Source organism: Quercus suber, unplaced genomic scaffold, assembly GCF_002906115.3.
Source record: "Quercus suber isolate HL8 unplaced genomic scaffold, Cork oak 2.0 scaffold_659, whole genome shotgun sequence".
Lineage (NCBI taxonomy): Eukaryota > Viridiplantae > Streptophyta > Magnoliopsida > Fagales > Fagaceae > Quercus > Quercus suber.
In genome coordinates this window covers 265,921-279,465 of record NW_027070100.1, presented here as the reverse complement: position 1 = coordinate 279,465, position 13,545 = coordinate 265,921, and the positions used below count along the sequence as shown (strand labels likewise).

General features: G+C 35.1%; 1 long non-coding RNA gene across 1 annotated transcript; it reads right to left on the bottom strand.

Moving 5' to 3' along the window:
- Nucleotides 1-5,776: 5,776 nt before the first annotated feature.
- On the bottom strand, nt 5,777-12,724 carry LOC136064297 (uncharacterized). Its single transcript, XR_010625937.1, has 2 exons — nt 12,124-12,724; nt 5,777-6,077 (listed from the first exon to the last, which is right to left on the bottom strand). It is a non-coding gene; the product is annotated as an uncharacterized LOC136064297 (long non-coding RNA).
- Between the last annotated feature and the right edge of the window lie 821 nt (nt 12,725-13,545).

Sequence of the window (13,545 nt, the reverse complement as noted above, 5' to 3'; positions counted from 1 at the left end):
ATAACTCATTGATTCTGTATTTTGAGATTTCTACAAACCTAGAACATTTGTTCTTCATGTGAACCACTTTCAATGGCTTTGTACCATCACAAAAATGCTTGTTCCATGCCTTCCAATACATGTCTTAGTGGATTTGAAACATATCTAAAGCCCTCCCAAATATCTCCTGTTGTTTGTTCATTGTTTTTGAGTCAATTCGTAAACCTACATCTCCCCTGCGGAGTAATTCTTTATTCCTTGGTTAAACTCACCTAGAGTGTCTGTAATGATATAATGTTGGAATTTGACAAGGGAAGTGATGGTTCACTGATGGTAGTTGCATTAATATTTGAATAATATTCGGATTTCAATTTAAGCTTCTTTTTTGTGTGAATGATTTGTGTTTAAATTTGGTTTTTTTTTAAGAAGAAAATTGGGTAAGATATTTTTTTTCTTTTGATAAATAATAAAACCCCATAGGGCAAGGTAATACTATTTACATTCAAATTATTGGAATGTAATAGAATTTGCTTTATGTTTTCGGCAAGCGTTTGACGGTGATGAGTTTGAAAATTTTGAATTCAACTTAAATTTGAATGCAAAGAAAAACTTACATGCCTTGCATTTATATAATTATGAAACTTTGTTCAAAAACTTTCCCTTATATGCCTTGCATTTATGTACTTACGGAATTTTGTCCAAAAATTTTGGAGTATTTGTTTGAAGAGTGCATTAGTACAGAAACTATTGAGAATATTACACAAAGTAATAATGGAAGAATAAGGTTAACATAAAAGACAAACAGAAAATAGATAACTTGAAAGCACTATATCATTTTCCTTAGACAATATTTGCCCCCCCAAATATTCTAACAAAGAAACTCATCAATCAATTTGAAATTCAAATTGCCCATGAACAGGAAATTCATCCCTTAAATGTACAAACTATGTGTCGGGGGCGAAAAAGTTTTCCTTCCAACAAATAAGATTTGTGTTGGGTTGGGGGCCTAATCCAAAACTCGACGATGGGCTCGAGGCACGGCCCAAAGGCTATTGGTGAAAATTTGAAGAATTCACTTTATTTTTATTCCTTGGGCTTAGATCGAGACTAACAAGGATGGCCCATAAACAATTCCTATAGCAGACACGTCAGCATGATTAAAAAGCATACTGTAGAAAATATCCCAGCGGTAAAATAAGATAGAACAGAATAAACCTCCAACTGTTAGCTATTTCACAAATTAAGGAAAGTATCTACATTTTCAAACTCATCATCTGTTAGCTCTGGAGAAGAGTCTAATACAATAATATGAAGGAAAACTCTATAGTAATAGTTACATCATAACCTTCAATAGTAAATGAATAAGTAAATATTATAGGCCCCATTATAACAAATAATGAGGAAAAGTTAGTGTGAGATGAAGGGAGAGAGAGAGAGAGAGAGAGAGAATCCAACTAGTGCAGCAAGATCATTATGATGCCAAGGTATGCTCATGGATATGGTATTAGTAGTGAGTAATGAGAGACATTTCAAGTAGTATGAGCAGCGAGAGGGAATGTTTAGTGAAGCTGCTGGGACTTTTTGCTGGGGGTAGCTGAGTGTTTTTAAGTAGAGGTATGAAGGGTGTTTTTGCGCTAGGAGCTGGAGAACTCAGTTTCTATGCTTGAAGCTGAGAGCTCAATGACTCAGAACTTTGCTAGGGTTTAGAGAAGACTAAAACAGAGAAGTTAAGGGAGACTTCTTCTACCTTGGTGTATATCTTAGTGTGTTCGTGAAGCATTAATGGAGAGTTCCATTTATAGTTGGGCTTTAGGGGGTAATTAGCAAATAATCTTTGCTAAATCTTCCTCAATCTCTAGAAAATCCTTAGAGAATCATTCCTAGGATCTTGGCCAAGAGTGGTAAGCTCAGCTTTTAGAATGTTCTTGCTGTTTTGGGTAATAACAGCTGGGATTCTAGCCTAGCATTAAATGCTGATTTGGCTTTAGCTAATGGGATTAAAGCATGTATTAGGCTAATGATCTTGGTTTTGCTGCTACTAGAATCAGAATTCCCTAGGGCGGATTGTATCACCCTAAGCTAGATGTCAATCTTGGAGCCCTATACTGGGAACTATGCTGGGATCCCTTTGGTTCGCTCCAAACCTAATTTCCTTAAGTTTCCCCATTTGGGGTTCATGTGCTTGGTCCATGAACTAGAAAGTACACGTTTTTGGCAAGAAAATGAATTGATTTCTAGTTGTTCCAAGAGCTTCCATAGTCTGGTTATGGTTGCCCTTAGTCTTTGACCGAATGGGTTGGAGAAGAAAGGAGATTCAGCTGGCTAAAGCTTCCCAACTTTTTGTCATGTCACCTCAGCTTTACGTCACATGAGAAATGATGAAAATGAGCTTGGCAAGGAAGAGTTTAACCCCTGCCAGACACGTGTCCCTCTTCTGATTTGATTGGACAAGCTAGAGCTGATGGTGATGGGCTCCAACTGTCAAGTTATACTGAAGTTTAACTGGACAGCTCACATGAGCTTTAGCTACTGGGACTTGTATGTGAGCTGGGCTGGCTCAGTTAGTCTTTCTAGTTGAGCTTCTTTGGGCTTGGTCATCCCTATAAAAATGAATGGTTTTGCAATGGGTAATATACATGGGCTTTTGTAATTAGTTGATTATGGGAAAACAAGCATAGTTCCCATGAATTTTGTAAAAGAAATATTTTTGAGAGATAAGTAATTATATTTCCCATGAGTAAGGGACTTTAGCATATGTAAAATAGGTGCCAAAATAATATTGGACTTTTAGGAATAGTTGCCAAAATAATATTGGGCTTTGTGAAAATAATGCCAAATTATCATTTGGGTTTTATGAAAATAGTGCCAAATTATTATTTGGACTTTATGAAAATAGTGTCAAATTAGTATTTGGGCTTCATAAAATAGGTGACAAATTAGTATTTAGGCTTTTAGAAATAATTGCCAAAATAGTATTTGAGCCATGTAAAAATAGTGCCAAATTATCATTTGGGCTTTATAAAATATGTGACAAATTAGTATTTAGGCTTTTAGAAATAATTGCCAAATAGTATTTGAGCCACGTAAAAATAGTGCCAAATTATCATTTGGGCTTTATGAAAATAGTGCCAAATTATCATTTGGGCTTTATTAAAATAAGTGTCAAATTAGTATTTGAGCTTTATAAAATAGGTGTCAAATTAGTATTTGGACTTTGTAAAAATAGGTGCCAAATTAGTATTTAGGCTTTATTAAAATAGGTGCCAAATTAGTATTTGGGCTTTATAAAATAATTTGAGATTTTGTAAAAATATTGCCGTGTGGCAACGGGCTTTGTAAAGAGTGCCCTCTAGTAACGGGCTTTGTAAGAGTGCCGTGTAGCAACGAGCTTTAGAGATGCTGTGTAGTAACGGGCTTTGTAAAGATGCTGTGTAGCAACAAGTTCTGTAAAGGTGCCGTGTAGCAATGGACTTTAGAGGTGCTGTGTAGTAACGGGCTTTGTAAAGGTGCCATGTAGCAACGGGCTTTGTAAATGTGTCATGTAGTAACAGGCTTTAGAAGTGCCATGTAGCAACAGGCTTTGTAGAAGAGTTTTGTTGGGTTTTTGGGCTTTGTCCATAAGTTAAATGATTTTGGGCTTTTTTTGTGGAGATAGTGTAATTTTGTGGTCCAATTTTGGTAGTAATGTGATAAGTATTTTTTGTAGAAAATCTAAGTTGGATAATATGTGGGATATAATAGGTAATATTTGTGAGAGAGCCCAAGGTAATTTATGGAGCTTATATAGGAAATATTTGTGGGAAATATTAATGTGGGCTCAAAATAGCTTATGGGCTCGTGTGGGTATATATTTTTGTGAGTGTGCCAATGAAATTAGGGCCTGAAAATTTGTACCTCAACACTATGAACATGGCTTTTAGTGCATTCACAAAGTGAAAGAATCATCACCTTGTCTTGCCAACAAAGAAACTTGTTTCTTTAAGTCTTATTCCATTGAATCTTCTTTATGATCGATTCATCATTTGAAGAACTCCTCAAATCCAAGCCAATTGCTCTTTCTATTGTGTAAAATTGTTCCATAAAAGCGATTCAATTTCACCAAACCATGGTTCAACATCTTCAAAGTTGTACCATCATTTACTCCTTGTCGTGTAGCCAAATATTGTCTAAGATTGTTGGAATATTATATGTGGAGACACATCCAATATTTCATTATTGATCCTTGAATGTTCAATTAATGAACTCACTTGTACTTTCTTTATTTCACAAAAAGGTACTTTCAAAATAGGATCACAATATGTGCTTGTTTAAACTCGAGACATCTACCACACATGGCAGAATTTAATCGCAATGAATTTAACATCCCTCGATGTTAATCCTCAATATCTTTGTCAAGCACATCTTTGATGCACATTAGCATTCTTATGAGTCCATGACTCATTTAAGGGTTATACCCCCACACTTTCTTGGAAATCATAATTCCACAATTTGAGTTTCTAAACCCCACAATTTGGGTTCTCAACTATTCCAAAATTCACATATATACCCACACTATAATTACATATATCAAAATGTAATAATAAAATATAGTGAATTTCTTTAAAATTATATGAATGGTTTTAAAGACATCAAACTAATAACACAAATAGTTACTAGTGTATAGGTATCAAAATTCTATCTTTTTCCCTCTGTTTCAGACCTTTTACTATTAACCTTAGACCAAAATTTTTTATATTTTATTCTAATACCCACTCACAACCAATTGGTTTTAAAGCTAGATGTAGATCCATTAAGACCCAATTATTATTAAATAATATTAAGTCTATCTCATCATTAATAACTTTTACAATAGAGAGCTACATCTTTTTAGAAGCACAAAGCTTTCTAAAACTTTAGGATCACTTTCCTTAAAGAATACAATGGATATTTAATTAGGACTACACTTTTATTACCTTTAACAAGAGCTTTGACTCCTTTTTATTTCTCAAACTTTGACTCCACCTTTGTATATTTAAAGAATACAAGGTAAACAAAAGCTTCACATGAAATAAAATTTGGATTAAAATCCTTTTTATTTCTCAAACTTTGACTCCACCTTTGTTCACTTGGTGAACCACATTTAAATCTTTAATATCACTTAATGTTATATTTAAGATTGGAGTCATTTACTCGTGTTTAAGTAGGTATCAGGAATTTTTGAAATCATCTTTGAATTTAAACTCAACAAATTCAATATCCTTTGATTTCAGCCTTATATTAGACATTAAGTCTAATAAACTACATACCCTCAAATTTACTCAAAACCTACATATACACTTTATATAGCTCTTTGACTAATTAGTCCTCTTTGGTCTATCATTTACAAAAGGTTAAACACCCCCACAGTTTAAAATGATAAGCATTTGGTCACTTTTTCATTTCATAACAAATATGAAATACTTTTGAGATGAAACTCTATTATGCACATAGCATACACTAAGCAAAGCTTCTTCCCATTGATCAAATAGGAACTTAGCTAATTGCACTCAAGTTTATAGCATTCACCATATCAAATAGAGTTCTCTCTTTTGACCAAACAATTTTATTAAGGTGTATAAGAGACTGCACTTTGGTGTATTATGACATATTCCTCACAAAGAATAATATACATTTAGAAATTTTCATCATTTCTAGTTAATACACCATTCAATTCAAATCATCATTCTTATATAAATTATATCATGCTTTGACATAAATTTCAAGAATTTGAAATTTAAAAGTCTCAATCTAGCAAGCTACAAATAAAGAATCAACAATATAAGCACAACCAAAACATATTGATAAAAAACACTCAAATAGTAGCATAACCATTACCTACTAATATCTCATTCTTGGACAAGACCATTCTTAAATAACAAATTGGCTTTTCTTAATATTAGATACATGAAAATATAGCATTGGTCAAGAGAACTTCTTACCAAAACTCAATTTCACTTTAACGATGCACTTTCCATGAACTCTTGTCTTACTGTGGACGTCCACAAGCACCTTTAGTTCTATGGAAGACTCCTCATAAGTCTTGAATTGTGCCTTGTAGTTGCACACATGCAACATTGCACCTAAATCAAAACACCAATCGGAAGGATTTGTAATTACAGCCAAATAAAATATAGTGATCTTTATTACATACATCACTCACCATAGCAATAATGTCCTTAATGACGCTTCATTGACATTTCCATCTTCATCCTTCTTATTCTTTAAGAACTAACATTCTCAAATGTAATGGTCTTTCTTTCCACAAAGAAAACATGACATTCTACTTGTCATTGTTGTGATCCTTAGAGTTGTTCTTCTAAAACGATTCACACTCTTATTCACATTCAGGTGCTTATTGTTCTTACTAGAACTTCCAATTTTAACATTGTTCACATTCGCTTTAGAATCGGTTTTAGATACACCTCTAACTGGACTTTCCTCTTCAATTCAGTGATGTGGTCTAAATTGATCTAAAGTGAGCTCTTCAAACATGTTTCTTAATGTCTTCACATAGTTTAGAAAATCACTTAAGTAAATCTTCCTATACTCTATCACTTTAAGAGTTTAAATTCACATTCTTTAGATTTTCTACTTCACTTTATGACATTTAAACATGTTAAAATTTCATTCTTATATCTCAATTCAAATAAATTCGCAACACATGCAAATATTCTAACAAAGAAACTCATCAATCAATTTGAAATTCAAATTGCCCCTGAACAGGAAATTCATCCCTTAAATGTACAAACTATGTGTCGGGGGCAAAAAAGCTTTTCCTTCCAACAAATAAGATTTGTGTTGGGTTGGGGGCCTAATCCAAAACTCGACGATGGGGTCGAGGCACGGCCCAAAGGCTATTGGTGAAGATTTGAAGAATTCACTTTATTTTTATTCCTTGGGCTTAGATCGAGACTAACAAGGATGGCCCATAAACAATTCCTATAGCAGACACGTCAGCATGATTAAAAAGCATACTGTAGAAAATAGCCCAACAGTAAAATGTTCCTGCAGTAAAATATCCCAGCGGTAAAATAAGATAGAACATAATAAACCTCTAACTGTTAGCTATTTCACAAATTAAGGAAAGTATCTACATTTTCAAACTCATCATCCGTTAGCTCTAGAGAAGAGTCTTCTAATACAATAATATGAAGGAAAAACTCTATAGTAATAGTTACATCATAACCTTTAATAGTAAATGAATAAGTAAATATTATGGGCTCCATTATAACAAATAATGAGGAAAAGTTAGTGTGAGATGAAGGGGGAGAGAGAGAGAGAGAGAGAATCCAACTAGTGCAGCAAGATCATTATGATGCCAAGGTATGCTCATGGATATGGTATTAGTAGTGAGTAATGAGAGACATTTCAAGTAGTATGAGCAGCGAGAGGGAATGTTTAGTGAAGCTGCTGGGACTTTTTGTTGGGGGTAGCTGAGTGTTTTTAAGTAGAGGTATGAAGGGTGTTTTTGCGCTAGGAGCTGGAGAACTTAGTTTCTATGCTTGAAGCTGACAGCTCAATGACTCAGAACTTTGCTAGGGTTTAGAGAAGACTAAAACAGAGAAGTTAAGGGAGACTTCTTCTCCCTTGGTGTATATCTTAGTGTGTTCGTGAAGCATTAATGGAGAGTTCCATTTATAGTTGGGCTTTAGGGGGTAATTAGCAAATAATCTTTGCTAAATCTTCCTCTATCTCTAGAAAATCCTTAGAGAATCATTCCTAGGATCTTGGCCAAGAGTGGTAAGCTCAGCTTTTAGAATGTTCTTGTTGTTTTGGGTAATAACAGCTGGGATTTTAGCCTAGCATTAAATGCTGATTTGGCTTTAGCTAATGGGATTAAAGCATGTATTAGGCTAATGATCTTGGTTTTACTGCTACTAGAATCAGAATTCCCTAGGGCGGATTGTATCACCCCAAGCTAGATGTCAATCTTGGAGCCCTATGCTGGGAACTCTGCTGGGATCCCTTTGGTTCGCTCCAAACCTAATTTCCTTAAGTTTCCCCATTTGGGGTTCATGTGCTTGGTCCATGAACTAGAAAGTACACGTTTTTGGCAAGAAAATGAACTGATTTCTAGTTGTTCCAAGAGCTTCCATAGTCTGGTTATGGTTGCCCTTAGTCTTTGACCGAATGGGTTGGAGAAGAAAGGAGATACAACTGGCTGAAGCTTCCCAGCTTTTTGTCATGTCACCTCAGCTTTACGTCACATGAGAAATGATGAAAATGAGCTTGGCAAGGAAAAGTTTAACTCCTGCTGGACACGTGTCCCTCTTCTGATTTGATTGGACAAGCTAGAGCTGATGGTGATGGGCTCCAACTGTCAAGTTGTACTGAAGTTTAACTGGACAACTCACATGAGCTTTAGCTACTGGGACTTGTATGTGAGTTGGGCTGGCTCAGTTAGTCTTTCTAGTTGAGCTTTTTTTGGCTTGGTCATCCCTATAAAAATGAATGGTTTTGCAATGGGTAATATACATGGGCTTTTGTAATTAGTTGATTATGGGAAAACAAGCATAGTTCCCATGAATTTTGTAAAAGAAATATTTTTGAGAGATAAGTAATTATATTTCCCATGAGTGAGGGACTTTAGCATATGTAAAATAGGTGCCAAAATAATATTGGGCTTTTAGGAATAGTTGCCAAAATAATATTGGGCTTTGTGAAAATAATGCCAAATTATCATTTGGGTTTTATGAAAATAATGCCAAATTATTATTTGGGCTTTATGAAAATAGTGTCAAATTAGTATTTGGGCTTCATAAAATAGGTGACAAATTAGTATTTAGACTTTTAGAAATAATTGCTAAAATAGTATTTGAGTCATGTAAAAATAGTGCCAAATTATCATTTGGGCTTTATAAAATATGTGACAAATTAGTATTTAGGCTTTTAGAAATAATTGCCAAAATAGTATTTGAGCCACGTAAAAATAGTGCCAAATTATCATTTGAGCTTTATGAAAATAGTGCCAAATTATCATTTGGGCTTTATTAAAATAAGTGTCAAATTAGTATTTGGGCTTTATAAAATAGGTGTCAAATTAGTATTTAAACTTTGTAAAAATATGTGTCAAATTAGTATTTAGGCTTTATTAAAATAGATGCCAAATTAGTATTTGGGCTTTGTAAAATAATTTGAGATTTTGTAAAAATATTGCCGTGTGGCAACAAGCTTTGTAAAGGGTGCCGTGTAGTAACGGGCTTTGTAAGAGTGCCGTGTAGCAACGAGCTTTAGAGATGCTGTGTAGTAACAGGCTTTGTAAAGATGCTGTTAGCAACAGGTTCTGTAAAGGTGTCGTGTAGCAATGGGCTTTAGAGGTGCTGTGTAGCAACGGGCTTTGTAAAGGTGCCATGTAGCAACGGGCTTTGTAAAGGTGTCATGTAGCAACAGGCTTTAGAAGTGCCATGTAGCAACAGGCTTTGTAGAAGAGTTTTGTTGGGTTTTTGGGCTTTGTCCATAAGTTAAATGATTTTGGGCTTTTTTTGTGGAGATAGTGTAATTTTGTGGTCCAATTTTGGTAGTAATGTGATAAGTATTTTTTATAGAAAATCTAAGTTGGATAATGTGGGGCTAGATAATCGGGTAGCCTTGGCCCACTCCAAACCGGGCCCAAATGGCCCACGCCGAGGATGCTAGATGGGTCCGAGGATGAAAGCGCGAAGACCAACCTCCGAGGAGCATATCCGAGGATGCCCCTATCCTCGGGCGTCCGAGACCTCGGAAAAACACGAGGACCACCCCAAAGGACTCCTTGAATATCCGAGGAGGAGAGGACCCAGTGCCACGCGTCGGCGATAGGAGCACAGCGAAGGAACAAGCCTTAGGTGAGCTGTCACCTCCGCATTGAATGCGCTCACCTAACTCCCCTGGCCGCATTAATGGGGATGGAACCCTTTGGCAGGGCAACATCGATCATAGTGAGCCACTTGAGTACGGATAAGACCTCTGATGGGAGGATCAGAGCGGAGGCCAATGGATGATCAACAGAGGAAGGAGAAGATGGGAGAAAGAGGAAGGATATAAGAAAGGCGACAGAGGGAACGATGGGGGGCTTTTTTCTTTTTTCTGGGATCATTCAAAAGAATGCCGTAGGAGGACTGAGGGGAGATGTGAGTATCAGGGAGAGGGGTCTCCTCGGACGAGTCCGAGGAGCTAACGTTAGTTGTAAACTGGGCTCACTTCCCTTCAATGAGAAAGGGGTGATTTGTATTCCGTTGCTAGTCTGTTAGGGCCTAAACCTTCGGTCCACTCTCTAAAAATGTATTGTTGGGGAACTTTTCTAAAACTGAGTCCCTACAGATAATATGTGGGATATAATAGGTAATATTTGTGAGAGGGCCCAAGGTAATTTATGGGGCTTATATAGGAAATATTTATGGGAAATATTAATGTGGGCTCAAAATAGCTTATGGGCTCGTGTGGGTATATATTTTTGTGAGTGTGCCAATGAAATTAGGGCCTGAAAATTTGTACCTCAACACTATGAACATGGCTTTTAATGCATTCACAAAGTGAAAGAATCATCACCTTGTCTAGCCAACAAAGAAACTTGTTTCTTTAAGCCTTATTCCATTGAATCTTCTTTATGATCGATTCATCATTTGAAGAACTCCTCAAATCCAAGCCAATTGCTCTTTCTACTGTGTAAAATTGGTTCCATCAAAGCGATTCAATTTCACCAAACCATGGTTCAACATCTTCAAAGTTGTACCATCATTTACTCCTTGTCGTGTAGCCAAATATTGTCTAAGATTGTTGGGAATATTACACAAAGTAATAATAGAAGAATAAGATTAACATAAAAGACAAACAAAAAATAGATAACTTGGAGGCACTATATCGTGTTCCTTAGATAATATTTGCCCCCCACCCTTTTGTTGCTAAAGGGTTATCGTAAATTTGTCTCTAGGATACAACCAAGATATTAGATTCTACATATAGCAATTCTAGAGAATGACCACAAGATTTCTTGTGTTTTTTGTGTTATTTTTCAAGTGAACATAAGCCTCTATTTATACCCATAGGGTTATGTTTTATGAAAAGACACATATGAAGAGTTTAGTTATTTTTCAAGTGAACATAAGCCTCTATTCATGAAAAGGCACATATGTTTCATAAAAAGGCACGTATGAAGATTTAGTTATTTTTTCATAAAACGATTAACAAAGATTGAAATCTCTTCAACCTTTCTAAACAGCCATCAGAAAATTCTGCAGAAAATTCCAAAAATTTTCAGAAAATTCAGATTTTTGAATTTTCACTTAGAAAATTTCAAAACTTTAATTTTCACTTTATGAATACCATATTCTCCAAACTCAAACATCATTATTACAACCTATCCTTGTATATACCTATATATATATATATATAAAATAGTAGAAATGGACCCAGGATTTCAAGCTGGGGGGCGGGGGGCCGGAGATAAGTGGAATTTTTTTTTTTCCAAATACACATCCATATAGTATTAATAAACTATCAACCAAGAAAAATACCCAAAAATCATTGTTTCTTAATATATTAAGATACAATCATCTACCAACTAAAAACAAATGACACAAAAACTATTGTTTTCTAATACAATCATCTATGAAAAGGGAATTCGACACTCTTTCAAATCTTCAAAATTATCTACACTATTGTTTCTTAATACAATTATCTAACCCAATCCCACTACGGCACTACCGACGCTCTAAATTTATTCTACACAATACTACTAACAAAAACTTTTCTTAACTTTACTTTTTTTCTTTTGTCTATCCCTGGTCCCTATTATGTCCAAGTCCAACTACCAGTCAATAAAGCACAAACAAATATTCTCTAATCCTAATCTGAGTAATCTCTACAAACTCTACTTTCTCTCTCTATCTCTCTTATCTATATAATACAAGAGAGAGAGTCACAAACACAGAGTGACAGAGTCACAAAGCCAAAAAGCCAAAAAAAAAAAAAAACCACAGGCCACAGCACAGATTCAATTCACAATCACCAACATCAATAATCAGCTCATCACTCATCACTCATCAGTAAAAACACAAACACTCCACAAGCACAGATTGCTAAAACAGTTGATTCACAAACATTTTATTAGGTTTTGATTCTTGAAGGAAAGGATCATAGATTAAATACCTGTTAAAACAGTTGATTCACAAACAGTGTGAAGGCTCGAGCAACTGACGGCAGCTACAGCTAAGGGGTCGCGTGATGATGGCACTCGCGTCGGCGTGGGTACTGCCTTACTAGGTGAGAGTCCCGCGTCGCGTCAGCGTCTGGGCTCAGTGGCTCACTATCTCCCTGTCTCGCCTCTCTATCTATCTGTATTGCGCCTCACTATCTCTTTGTTTCCTTTCTTCTTCTTTTTTTTCCTTCCTCAGTTCCTCTTTCACTTTCTCTGTTAGGTTTACTGCTGAGTTTTCTTTTTTCTTTTTTTGATTTACACGAGTCATGGGCTCTCTGAGTTTTCCTTTTTTCTTTTTTTGATTTACATGGGTCATGGGCTCTCTGAGTTGTTGTTGTTGTTTTTTTTTTTTTTTTTTTTTTTTTTTTTTTTTAATTTACATGGGTCATGGGCTCTTGCCTCTTGGGCTGGCCGGCTGGGCTTGGAATTCATGAGGGGGGCCTGAGCTAAAAACTAAGGAGGGCCCAAGCTTGCCCAAGTTTTTTTTTTTTTTTTTTTTTTTTGGGACCAGGGGGGCCCGGGCCCCCTTAGGCCCCTTCCTGGGTTCGTCCCTGTATAACAGAAACTGGTTGGCAATATTTTCACCAAAAAATATTGAGACATGTGCTCTTAGAATCTATTTTTAGACAATGGATAAGAACAAAATTGGAAACTTTCTATTAAGAATTAGAACAAAATTGGAGACTTTCGGTTTGGTAGGTTGACTATTATAATAATTTTTTTTCTTAAAAAAAAAAAAAAAAATCTTACCCAAATATTTATCTTCTAAAAATAAAATAAATAAAAAATCTCTAACTTTTATTAAACTTGTATTATGCAGCGAAACTTGTACAAACAGTGTTGATGGAGATGTTAGAGTATATAATTCAAGTGATTATAATTATCAGAATTATAAAGTTCCGAAGGGCTAGCAGATTCTTGAATTACTCATAAATCAAATAAGTAACAAGAAGGTTTGAAAAATTGGCTATTTAAAAAATTTGAGTTTCCTAATGATTAGAATTTTCTGATTATATCCCCTTCATGAAGGAATTAATGTCAAAAGAGAATTCCAAATCTCCATCCGCAGCATTAGAGATATTGATAAGTTAAATTGTGTTTGATTAGGCCGGCAGTGTGAGTTCAATTATTCATTGCATTGACTATCCTAAGTGCATGTCTAAAATGATTGCTAATTTGTTTTTTTTTCTATTTTGGTGTACTCTATTTCAACAACTAAGACAATCAACAACTTAAGAAAGAGATTGAGATATTAAACTTAATGATGCTAGCCAAATTTTTGCACGATGTGTGGTGCATTTTATTGTTAGTTTCCTCTAATATTTCAATAATTTTTCTTGTAAAAATTTGTAATATATAGTGCTCTATTTTTA